At 37.8% G+C, this 13,288-nt stretch overlaps 1 non-coding gene across 1 annotated transcript; it reads left to right on the top strand.

Annotated features, from left to right (window-relative positions):
* Positions 1–11,014: 11,014 nt before the first annotated feature.
* On the top strand, positions 11,015–11,122 carry LOC112725055 (small nucleolar RNA R71). The gene has a single exon (XR_003164186.1). It is a non-coding gene; the product is annotated as a small nucleolar RNA R71 (small nucleolar RNA).
* The last annotated feature ends 2,166 nt before the right edge of the window (positions 11,123–13,288 follow it).

Below are 13,288 nucleotides of genomic sequence, written 5' to 3'. Positions count from 1 at the left end.
AGTTTGGTGTTCACACACCAAAGTAAGTTCAAACGCCTACAAGAAAGTCTTGCACACTAACTAGTCATCTAAGGGCTTGAGAAACAAGCAACTTCCATTAACACTGCAGGAATTCAATCACTCTCTTGGGAGGACTACACACCATTAGCTGAGAGAAAGAAGAAGAAGCCACCAAGAGGTTGTATTGTCACTTAACTCCATCAGCATTGAATTGCTCTAAATTGGAAGTGTGAATATGCCCATCTTAACAGTAACTGTTAGTTTAGTAGTCTTTGCATCATTTCTGTTTCAATTTAAAATAAGTAAGCTAGCCTAAGTATGTGCTTGTGTGTTTACTTTCACTTAACAAAAAGCATGCTTTGTCCCCTGCATCTTTAATTCAATAAAAGAAATGTTTGAATGTGAAGTGAGATAGTTCTCTGTTAGATAGAAGTACAATAAAAGTAAGTGGTGGTATGTATGTGTGATTGTATGATAGCTCACTTTTAGTGAATAAAAGAACTAGGATGTCTCCTTCTAAGTAGAAAGTGGCCTACTGTCTATGAATCTCAATCAAATAAAAGTTCTTGGTTAAAAAGAAAAACAAAAAGAGAAAAGAAAAAGCCAAAAAGTGGCAACAGAACAAAAGAAAATAAAAAGAAACAAAGCTAGACACCAATAGCTTTAACCTTAGAATATATGCCTATGGTGTCTTTGTACTAGGATCTGCTTGGATTATTAAGTTCTTTGGAGTACATCAACACTTGGTGACTTGAGTTAACTAACTCGGGATCATCAGCTGAAAGTCCACTATCAAGAGCAACCTAACTACAAGGCATTTAGTAACCCAAAGAGGTGCTGGGCATCAATGTTCTAAGAAGGAATGTGAGCCAAGTGTCTATAGTGAATAATGTGTCAAGTATAAAGAAAGAAAAGAACTTGTTACACATGACACTGAACTAAAGCTTATAGAGAAAAACAATAGTCAAGGACAAAGGAATAATGAGAGGTCATAGCAGTGTGTTGCCTGATGCTTGAAGGAGACTTTCTAGGCCTAAAAGTCAATAAGAAGTGAGTGTTTACATATCCACATAAAACCCCATGAACTACCAATAATACTCTGCTAGCATGAACATCCTCTTCCATTTCATTCTTTCTTCTCAATAATTCTTTTCTTGCTTGGGGACAAGCAAGCTTTAAGTTTGGTGTTGTGATGACAAGTCATCTTAGCCTAGTTTCACTAGCCTTTTTCTTTTGTTTTCAATTGATTTTATGCACTTTCTTAAGCCATAAGCAAGCCAATTGGGTAGATTTCCATGTTTCCTTTGATTCAATCAACCATGTATGAATTCATGCACTTTCATGAGATTTTATGCCATAATTGTCATATATTATGAAAGAAACACAATCTCATGATTTGGGGTATAGCTTTGATTGTTTTGATTGATTGATGATAGGTGGAAAGAGTTTTGAAGAAGGTTGAAGGAAGAAGGAATGGCTAGGAGCAAGAGAGAACAAAAAGTTTGAGCCAAAGTTTGCCTCAAACTTTAGCTCAAACTTTTAGAAGAGTTGAAAACATGCCAGAGAAAAAAGTTTGAGCCAAAGTTTGCCTCAAACTTTAGCTCAAACTTTTGGAAGAATTGAAAACACTCCAGAGGAAAAAAGCTTGAGCAAAAGTTTGCCTCAAACTTTAGCTCAAACTTTTGGGAGAAAAGCTTGAGCCAACGTTTGCCTCAAACTTTTTGGCAAACGTTGGCATCACAAAACCAACACCCTGGAGGAGAAAAGCTTGCGCCAACGTTTGCCTCAAACTTTTTGGCAAACGTTGGCGCCACACTTGCACACCCTGGAGGAGAAAAGTTTGCGCCAACGTTTGCCTCAAGCTTTTTGGCAAACGCTGGCGCCACACATATACACAAGGGGGCCAATGTTTGAGCAAAAGTTTGACCTCAAACTTTAGCCCAAACGTTGGTAGCAGCAAGTGAAGCCATCTGGTATAAAAAAGTTTGAGTAAAAGTTTGCCTCAAACTTTTACTCAAACTTTCATGATTTCAACCCGGTTCACAATGGATCTTTCTCCAACTCCAAGAGCAATCAACCAAGGCCTTTATCAACCCAATTCCATCAAGAGAAAAGGCCCAATTCAAGGCTTGAAGACCATTTGAAGAAAGTGTATAAATAGCTTAGGATTTAAGTTTTATGGGAGCTTTTTCGGAGAGAATTTTCGGAACACTTACAGAGAGCTCACCTTTAGATTTTTGCATTGTTGTTTTTAGAATTTAAGAGAATTAGGGAGGAGAATTGATCTCTCTTCTTCCTTGTTCTTGTTTGAGCACTTTTTACTTTTCTTGTTTCGGATCTTGGGTGGAGAATTGAAGAACTTCTGTTTCAATCTCACCTTGAGATCTCGTTTAATTTTCTGCATAATTGAATTTCCATTTCTGTTAACTGCTTCGGCTTCTACTCTTCTGCAATTTACATTTCTTTATTTCCTTTGCAATTGTTCTTGCTGGATCTAGGAAGGCAGTGAGATCTAGACTTGGCTATCTAGTCTCTTGAGTCCTGAGATCTATAGCTTTCAATTTCAATTTCCTTGTTTCGTTGTCACACCAAGCTTATTCTAATTTTCATTTAAGATCCGGTTTAATTGAATCCTTCTTTTACATTCCTGTTTGTTGAATTTTTCTTTTCCTTGTTTAATTTCTGCAAATCCAACTCCCAATTCCCTTTACAATTCAAGCCATTTACATTTCTTGCACTTTAAGATTCTGCAATTTACATTTCTTGCGTTCTAAGTTTCTGCCATTTAATTTCTTGTTCTTTAAGATTCAGCACATTTACCTTCTCTGCTCTTTAATTTACTGCAATTGTCCTTCTCCCTTTTAATTTCATGCAATTTAAATTCTGTTAATTACAAATCACTCAACCAAATCTTGATTCGCTTGACTAAATCAACCACTAAACTGAAATTGCTCAATCCTTCAATCCCTGTGGGATCAACCTCACTCCCGTGAGTTTTATTACTTGATGCGACCCGGTGCACTTGACGGTTAGTTTTGTGTGTTTGGAATTCGTTTTCCGAAAATACACATCATGGTGGTTTGAGGTTATGTTGAAAGGATGCTTTATATGCATGGGGTGGGGCTTGTTGGTAGTTACAAGGTTGTCCACCATGTCTTTCAGCTGGGTATGCATTGTAGAATGGTCTTTGTCCAGGATATCTCGGAGGGTGTTGCTGCCAAAAGGGTTGATTAGATCCTCTTGGTTCCATCCATCCTTGATTGGTCTGACCTTGATGCACATTCCTGCTGTAACTTCTATTTCCTTTAACAATATTAGAACCAAACTCAAAGCGAGAGGGGTGAGAGTTCATAGTAGCAAATAAAGATAAAAAGGAAAAACAAAAATAAGTAAACAAGCAAAAGAAAAATATTTACAATAACCAATAATAAGGCACACGTTAGCAGTTCCCCAGCAACGGCGCCATTTTGACGTTAGTGATTTTTACCAGTAAAGAGATTCATAGAAACAGTTGCGTTGTAGATATAGTCTCTAAACCGACAAAAATCCCTTCGTACAAACGTTTTGGGTGTCACAAGTAACAAACCCCTTTAGAAATTGTTAACCGAGTATTCAAATCTCGGGTCGTCTTCTCAAGGAACTGCGAGGAAGTATGTTCTTATTATTGGCTATAAAGGTTGTAATCGGGGTTTAGAAGATGAGAAGCAAGTAATATAAATGACAAGTAAAGTAGATGGCAATTAAAATAAATAAAGACTGTAAAGCAGACTTTTGGCAAGGTAAGAGAAGTTGGAGGTCCAACGTAGTTATCTCTCTCAACTATAATGAAAGTTGAATCTAAACTCCACTTGGTCAACCTTTACTAGGGCAAAGAAAAGTCAAGGAACTAATTAAACTGACCTTTGAATCCTATTTATTTCCTAAGAAAAGATTGGGATTACTTAAGTTCAGCTCAATTAGCAGGATAACGATTATTAATTATGTTGAGTTTAATAATTGTTGAGTTACTGAATTCTTAACCAGGACCAAACGGGGAAAAAGTAAAATTGCTAGAATAATAAAAATATCCTTAGATGGGAAGCAATGGTAATTTAAATCAAAGAGAACAATCATAAACTGAAAATACCTCAAATATCATTAATTTAAATAACAGTCTGTAACATGGAAGAATTCATAAATTCACTGATTAATTCAAGTGCTGGAATAAAAGTTAAAGAAAGCTAAGACAAAGAACGTAAAACCTGGATTGAGAGTCACTCTTAAAAAAGAAGAAATCCTAAATCCTAAGAGAGAGAGAGAGAAGATCTCCCTCTCAACTAAATCTAAATCATTGAAAGTAACAAAAATTGCGAGCTCTCCTTGAATGGGTGCATTCCCACACTTTATAACCTCTGGTCTATGCCTTCTGGACTTGGATTTGGGCCAAAAAGGGCTTCGGAAATCGCTGGGGGCGTATTCTGTAAATTCTGATACGTGGCCTCTGTCACGCGTCCGCGTGGGTCACGCGGTCGCGTCATTCGGAGCTTTTCCTTGCCACGCGGTCGCGTCAGTCATGCGACCGCGTCATATGCGTTCTGCTTAAGGTGCGCGGTCGCGTCAGTCATGCGACCGCGTCGCTGCTGATTCGTGCTTGGCACGCGATCGCGTCATCCATGCGATCGCGTGGATACCAGTTTCCTTAAAGCTCCGTTTTGCTTTCTCCTTCCATTTTAGTATGTTTCCTTTTCCATCCTTTAAGTCATTCTGCCTTAGAAAATCTGAAACTACTCAACACACTAATCACGACATCGAATGGAAATAAAGGTAATTAAATTAATTAATTTTAAAGCTTAGGAAACATGTTTTTCATTTACATCACATAATAAGGAAGGGAAAGTAAAACCATGCAATTAATGTGAATAAGTAGGTGAATGATTGAATAAATCACTCAAATTAAGCACAAAAGAACTCATGAAATATGGGTTTATCAGGCACCTACAGCATGGTTTGATGCGTCGCACATTATCTTGAATGGCTACGTCCAGTTGGGGCCTCGCACAATCGGTGCCGTGGTAAGAACTCTCCTTAACTCCTCAAACACACTCACACATGCACTGTCAAACTCAAAGTCCACATCTTTTTGGAGTAGGTGCAACAATGGCAATGCAATCTTGCTAAAATCTTTGATAAAGCGCCTATAGAATCCTGCATGCCCCAAAAAGGAACAGACCTCCCTCACAGATGAGGGGTGAGGTAAATTAGTGATAACATCGACCTTGGCCGGGTCTACAGAAATGCCTTCATTAGATACTACATGTCCTAACACTGTACCTTGCCTTACCATGAAGTGACAATTTTCAAAATTTAAGACAAGGTTAGTGTCAACACATCTAGCTAAGACTTTGGCCAAGTTCTCTAAGCAACAATCAAATGAAGTTTCATAAACACTGGTACGCGGAATCGTGATTACATCTTTAATTATGTAAAATTCATAGCTCTTTCTTTCCCTGGCAATGGCGCCAAAAATATGATGCCAATACCATGGTTCACAACTCCGTGTAACTGACCAGCAAGTGCACTGGGTCGTCCAAGTAATACCTTACGTGAGTAAGGGTCGAATCCCACGGAGATTGTTGGTATGAAGCAAGCTATGGTCACCTTATAAATCTCAGTCAGGCGGATATCAAACGGTTATGGAGTTTTCAAAAATAATATAATAAAATAGGGATAGAAATACTTATGTAATTCATTGGTGAGAATTTCAGATAAGCGAATGGAGATGCTTTCGTTCCTCTGAACCTCTGCTTTCCTGCTATCTTCCTCCAATCAGTCTTACTCCTTTCTATGGCTGGCTTTATGTGATACATCACCATTGTCAATGGCTACTTTCGGTCATCTCTCGGGAAAATGATCCAATGCCCTGTCACGGCACGGCTAATCGTCTGGAGGCATCACCCTTGTCAATGGCTTCATCTTATCCTCTCAGTGAAAATGGTCAACGCACCCTGTCACGGCACGGCTATTCATCTGTCGGTTCTCGATCATGCTGGAATAGGATTTACTATCCTTTTGCGTCTGTCACTAACGCCCTGCAATCGCGAGTTTGGAGCTCGTCACAGTCATTCATTCATTGAATCCTACTCGGAATACCACAGATAAGGTTTTGACTTTCCGGATTCTCTTGAATGCCACCATCATTCTAGCTTACGCCACGAAGATTCTGATTAAGAGATCTAAGAGATACTCATTCAGTTGAAGGTAGAACGGAAGTGGTTGTCAGGCACGCGTTCATAGGGAATGATGATGATTGTCACGTTCATCACATTCAGATTGAAGTACGAATGAATATCTTAGAAGCGAAATAAGATGAATTGAATAGAAAACAGTAGTACTTTGCATTAATCTTTGAGGAACAGCAGAGCTCCACACCTTAATCTATGGAGTGTAGAAACTCTACCGTGAAAATACATAAGTGAAAGTCCAGGCATGGCCGAGAGGCCAGCCCTCAAACGTGATCTAAGATAGCATATAACTGATCAAAGATGTCTAATACAATAGTAAAAGGTCCTATTTATAATAAACTAGCTACTAGGGTTTACAGAAGTAAGTAATTGATGTATAAATCCACTTTCGGGGCCCACTTGGTGTGTGCTTGGGCTGAGCTTGAGTGTTGCACGTGTAGAGGTCCTTCTTGGAGTTGAACGCCAGCTTTTGTGCCAGTTTGGGCGTTCAACTCTGGTTTTGGCTCCTTTTCTGGCGCTGGACGCCAGATTTGGGCAGAAAGCTGGCGTTGAACGCCAGTTTACGTCATCTATTCTTGGCTAAAGTATGGACTATTATATATTGCTGGAAATCCCTGGATGTCTACTTTCCAACGCAATTGGAAGCGCGCTATTTCGAGTTCTGTAGCTCCAGAAAATCCACTTTGAGTGCAGGGAGGTCAAAATCCAACAGCATCAGCAGTCCTTCTTCAACCTCTGAATCTGATTTCTGCTCAAGTCCCTCAATTTCAGCCAGAAAATACCTGAAATCATAGAAAAACACACAAACTCATAGTAAAGTCCTGAAATGTGAATTTAACATAAAAACTAATGAAAACATCCCTAAAAGTAACTAGATCCTACTAAAAACATACTAAAAACAATGTCAAAAAGCGTATAAATTATCCGCTCATCACAACACCAAACTTAAATTGTTGCTTGTCCCCAAGCAACTGAAAATCAAATAGGATAAAAAGCAGAGAATATACTATAAATTCCAAACTATCAATGAAACATAGCTCCAATCAAATGAGCGGGACTTATAGCTTTTTGCCTCTTGAATAGTTTTGGCATCTCACTTTATCCATTGAGGTTCAGAATGATTGGCATCTATAGGAACTCAGAGTTCAGATAGTGTTATTGATTCTCCTAGTTCAGTATGATGATTCTTGAACACAGCTTCTTTATGAGTCTTGGCCGTGGCCCTAAGCACTTTGTTTTCCAGTATTACCACCGGATACATAAATGCCACAGACACATAACTGGGTGAACCTTTTCAGATTGTGACTCAGCTTTGCTAAAGTCCCTAATTAGAGGTGTCCAGGGTTCTTAAGCACACTCTTTTTTTTTTTTTTTGCTTTGGACCTTGACTTTAACCGCTCAGTCTCAAGTTTTCACTTGACACCTACACGCCACAAGCACATGGTTAGGGACAGCTTGGTTTAGCCGCTTAGACCAGGATTTTATTCCTTTAGGCCCTCCTATCCACTGATGCTCAAAGCCTTGGGATCCTTTTTATTTGCCCTTGCCTTTTGGTTTTAAGGGTTATTGGCTTTTTGCTCTTGCCTCTTGGTTTTAAGAGCTTTTGGCTTTTTCTGCTTGCTTTTTCTTTTTTTTTCTTTCTATTTTTTTTTCTGCAAGCTTTGTTCTTTGCTGCTTTTTCTTGCTTCAAGAATCATTTTTATGATTTTTCAGATTATCAAATAACATGTCTCCTAGTCATCATTCTTTCAAGAGCCAACATATTTAACATTCTTAAACAACAACTTCAAAAGACATATGCACTGTTCAAGCATTCATTCAGAAAATAAGAAGCATTGTCACCACATCAATATAATTAAGCTAAGTTCAAGGATAAATTCGAAACTCATGTACTTCTTGTTCTTTTGAATTAAAACATTTTTCATTTAAGAGAGGTGATGGATTCATAGGACATTTATAACTTTAAGATATAGTTACTACTACTAATGATCATGTAATGAAGACACAAACATAGATGAGCACATAACATAGAAAACGAAAAACAGAAGAAATAAGAACAAGGAATGAATCCACCTTAGTGATGGTGGCGTTTCCTTCTTGAGGAACCAATGATGTCCTTGAGCTCTTCTATGTCTCTTCCTTGTCTTTGTTGCTCCTCCTTCATTGCTTTTAGATCTTCTCTGATTTCATGAAGGATGATGGAGTGCTCTTGATGTTCCACCCTTAGTTGCTTCCAATAATTGTGTGGAAGAAAATGTATCCCTTGAGGTATCTCAGGGATCTCTTGATTTGCAGTCAAATGTTCTACCACTGAGCTATAGACCCTTGATGGGAGCTTTTGTCTTCCCTTTCCTCTTTCTAGAGATTTCTCTGGCCTTAGGTGCCATCAATGGTTATGAAAAAAACAAAAAAGCTATGCTTTTACCACACCAAACTTAGAATGTTGCTCGCCCTCGAGCAAAAGAAGAAAGAATAGAAGAATAAGAAGAAGATATGGAGGAGATGGATGGGAGTGTGTATTCGGCCATATGGGTGGGATTGGGTGGGAGAGAGATGTTGAATTTTTAAGGTAGTGGGTGTATGGATGTGAGTGGTCAATGGAAAACAGAAGGGATGATCATGAATGGAAAGAGAGATGATGAGGTAGGTGGGGATCCTGTGGGGTCCACAGATCCTGAGATGATCCTGTGGGGTCCACAGATCCTGAGATGATCCTGTGGGATCCACAGATCCTGAGGTGTCAAGGCATTTACATCTCTGCACCAATTTAGGCATGTAAAATGCCCTTGCACACAACTCTGGGCGTTCAGCGCCAGGTTGGTGGCCATTTTGGGCGTTCAACGCCCATTTGTGTGCCATTTCTGGCGTTGAACGCCAGAACCATGCCTGTTCTGGCGTTCAGCCCCCAGAAGCTGCCCATTTTGGGCGTTCAGCGCCAGAACCATGCTCTGTTCTGGCGCTGAACGCCAGACAGATGCTCCTCCAGGGTGAGATTTTTCTTCTGCTGTTTTTGATTCTATTTTCAATTTTTCTATTTATTTTGTGACTCCACATGATCATGAACCTAATAAAACATGAAAAACAAAAACAAAATTAGATAAATAAACATTGGGTTGCCTCCCAACAAGCGCTTCTTTAATGTCAATAGCTTGACAGTGGGCTCTCATGGAGCCTCACAGATGTTCAGAGCATTGTTGAAACTCTCCAACACTAAACTTAGAGTTTGACTGTAGGGGCTTGGGTTGACTCTGCTTTGAGAGAAGCTTTTCATGCTTCCTCTCCATGGTTGCAGAGGGAGATCCTTGAGTTTTAAACACAAGGGAGTCCTCATTCCATTGAAGGACTATTTCACCTCTGTCAACATCAATCACAGCTCTTGCTGTAGCCAGGAAAGGTCTTCCTAGGATGATGGATTCATCCTCTTCCTTTCCAGTATCTAGGACTATAAAATCAGCAGGGATGTAAAGGCCTTCAACCTTTACTAACACGTCCTCTACTTGTCCATATGCCTGTTTTCTTGAATTGTCTGCCATCTCTAATGAGATTTTAGCAGCTTGCACCCCATAGATTCCCAGTTTCTCTATTACAGAGAGGGGCATGAGGTTTATTCCTGAACCAAGGTCACACAGAGCCTTAAAGATCATGGTGCCTATGGTACAAGGTATTATGAACTTCCCAGGATCCTGTCTCTTCTGAGGCAATATCAGTTGATCCAGATTACTTAGTTCATTGATGAACAAGGGAGGTTCAACTTCCCAAGTATCAATGCCAAATAATTTGGCATTTAGCTTCATGATTGCACCAAGAAACTTGGCAGTTTGCTCTTCAGTAACATCCTCATTCTCTTCAGAAGAGGAATACTCATCAGAGCTCATGAAGGGCATAAGGAGGTTCAATGGAATCTCTATGGTCTCTAGATGAGTCTCAGATTCCTTTGGTTCCTCAGAGGGAAGCTCCTTATTGGTCACTGGACATCCCAGGAGGTCTTCCTTCTTGGGATTCACGTCCTCCTCTCCCTCATTGGGTTCGGCCATTTTGCTTATGTCAATGGCCTTGGACTCTCCTTTTGGATTCTCTTCTGTATTGCTTGGGAGAGTACTGGGAGGGATTTCAGTGATCCTTTTACTCAGCTGGCCCACTTGTGCTTCCAAATTTCTAATGGAAGACCTTGTTTCATTCATGAAGCTCACAGTGGCCTTGGATAGATCAGAGACTAGATTTGCTAAATTAGAAGCATTTTGTTCAGAGTTCTCTGTCTGTTGCTGAGTGGATGATGGAAAAGGTTTATTATTGTTAAACCTGTTTCTTCCACCATTATTAAAGCCTTGTTGAGGCTTTTGATCCTTCCATGAGAAATTTGGATGATTTCTCCATGATGAGTTATAGGTGTTTCCATAAGGTTCACCTAAGTAATTCACCTCTGCTATTGCAGGGTTCTCAGGATCATAAGCTTTTTCTTCATAAGAAGCCTCTTGAGTACTGTTGGATGCAGCTTGCATTCCATTCAGACTCTGAGAGATCATATTGACTTGCTGAGTCAATATTTTGTTCTGAGCTAATATGGCATTCAGAGTATCAACTTCAAGAACTCCCTTCTTCATAGGCGTCCCATTATTCACAGGATTCCTTTCAGAAGTGTACATGAACTGGTTATTAGCAACCATGTCAATGAGTTCTTGAGCTTCTGCAGGCATTTTCTTTAGGTGAATGGATCCACCTGCAGAAGTGTCCAGTGACATTTTTGATAGCTCAGATAAACCATCATAGAATATATCCAGGATGGTCCATTCTGAAAGCATGTCAGAAGGATACTTTTTGGTCAACTGTTTGTATCTTTCCCAAGCTTCATAGAGGGATTCACCTTCTTTCTGTTTGAAAGTTTGAACATCCACTCTAAGCTTGCTCAGCTTTTGAGGAGGAAAGAACTTGGCTAAGAAAGCCATGACCAGCTTATCCCAAGAGTTCAGGCTATCTTTAGGTTGAGAGTCCAACCATATTCTAGCTCTGTCTCTTACAGCAAAAGGGAAAAGCATGAGCCTGTAGACTTCAGGATCTACTCCATTAGTCTTAACAGTATCACATATCTGCAAGAATTCAGTTAAGAACTAAAAAGGATCTTCAGATGGAAGTCCATGAAACTTGCAGTTTTGCTGCATCAGAGAAACTAATTGAGGTTTCAGCTCAAAGTTGTTTGCTCCAATGGCAGGAATGGAGATGCTTCTTCCATGTAAATTGGAATTAGGTGCAGTAAAGTCACCAAGCATCCTCCTTGCATTATTATTATTTTTGGCTGCCATCTCCTCTTCCTGTTTGAAAATTTCTGAAAGGTTTTCTCTGGATTGTTGTAATTTAGCTTCTCTTAATTTTCTCTTCAGAGTCCTTTCAGGTTCTGGATCTGCTTCAACAAGAATGTTCTTGTCCTTGCTCCTGCTCATATGACAAAGAAGAGGGCACAGAAAAATAATAATAATAGAGATCCTCCTTTTTTTTTTGAATAAGGGAGAGATGTTAGTAGATGAATAAACAAATAGAAGGAGATGAGAGAGAAGAGAATTTTCGAAAATTATTTTTGAAAAAAAGAGTTAGAGATTTTCGAAAATAGTTTTTGAAAAAGGTTAGTAATTTTCGAAAATTCAAAAATAAAAAAAATAAAATAATTAGTTAATTAAAAAGAAATTTTTGAAAAAAAGGGGAAGATATTTTCGAAAATAGAGAGAGAGAGAGTTAGTTAGGTGGTTTTGAAAAAGATAAGAAACAAACAAAAAGTTAGTTAGTTAGTTGAAACAAATTTTGAAAAGATAAGAAGTTAGGAAGTTAGAAAAGATATTTTGAAATCAAATTTTTGAAAAAGATAAGATAAGAAGATATTTTTGAAAAGATATGATAGAAATTAGTTTTTGAAAAAGATTTGATTTTTAAAATCACAATTAATGACTTGATTCACAAGAAATCACAAGATATGATTCTAGAACTTAAAGTTTGAATCTTTCTTAACAAGCAAGTAACAAACTTGAAATTTTTGAATCAAAACATTAATTGTTATTGTTATTTTCGAAAATTATGATGTAAAATAAGAAAAAGATTTTTGAAAAATATTTTTATAATTTTCGAAAATAACTAAGAAAAATGAAAAAGATTTGATTTTTGAAAAAGATTTTAAAAAAGATAAGATTTTTAAATTGAAAATTTGATTTGACTCATAAAAACAACTAGATTTTTAAAAAGTTTTGAAAAAGTCAAATCTAATTTTCGAAATCTATGAGAGAGAAAAAGGGAAAGATATTTTTTTTTATTTTTGAATTTTTATGATGAGAGAGAAAAACAAGAAAAATGATGCAATGCATGAAAGTTATGGATCAAAACAATGAATGCATGCAAGAATGCTATGAATGTCAAGATGAACACCAAGAACACTATGAAGATCATGATGAACACCAACACATTTTTGAAAAATTTTTAATGCAAAGAAAACATGCAAGACACCAAACTTAGAATTCTTTAATGCTTATACATTAAGAATTCAAGAATGCATATGAAAAACAAGAAAAGACACAAAACATGCAAATGCAAAGATCAAACAAGAAGACTTACCAAGAACAACTTGAAGATCATGAAGAACACTATGGATGTATGAAAATTTTCGAAAAATGCAAGATGCACATGCAATTGACACCAAACTTATAACATGACACATGACTCAAACAAGAAACACAAAAATTATTTTTGATTTTTATGATTTTATGATTTTTTTTTTGTATTTTTTCAAAAATTATCATGAAAAAGAAAAATAAGGATTCAAAATTTTTAATATGAATTCCAGGAATCCTATGCTCTAAAGCTCCAATCAAAGGGTCAGGCATGGCTTAATAGCCAGCCAAGCTTTAGTATGTAACTCAGACATGACACGCCCAACATACTCATTCCCAAAGGAATTAGACATGGCTTTACAGCCAGCCAGGCTTCAACATGCTTCACGAAACACTAGAATTCATTCTTAAAAATTCTGAAGAAAAATATATTTTTTTGAAAACATTTTTTTTTTCGAAAACAGATGAGAAATTTTTGAA

The sequence above is a fragment of the Arachis hypogaea genome, chromosome 11, assembly GCF_003086295.3.
Source record: "Arachis hypogaea cultivar Tifrunner chromosome 11, arahy.Tifrunner.gnm2.J5K5, whole genome shotgun sequence".
NCBI classification, from domain to species: Eukaryota; Viridiplantae; Streptophyta; class Magnoliopsida; order Fabales; family Fabaceae; genus Arachis; species Arachis hypogaea.
The sequence above is the reverse complement of the archived record's forward strand: the minus strand, read 5'-3'. Positions and strand labels throughout refer to the sequence as shown.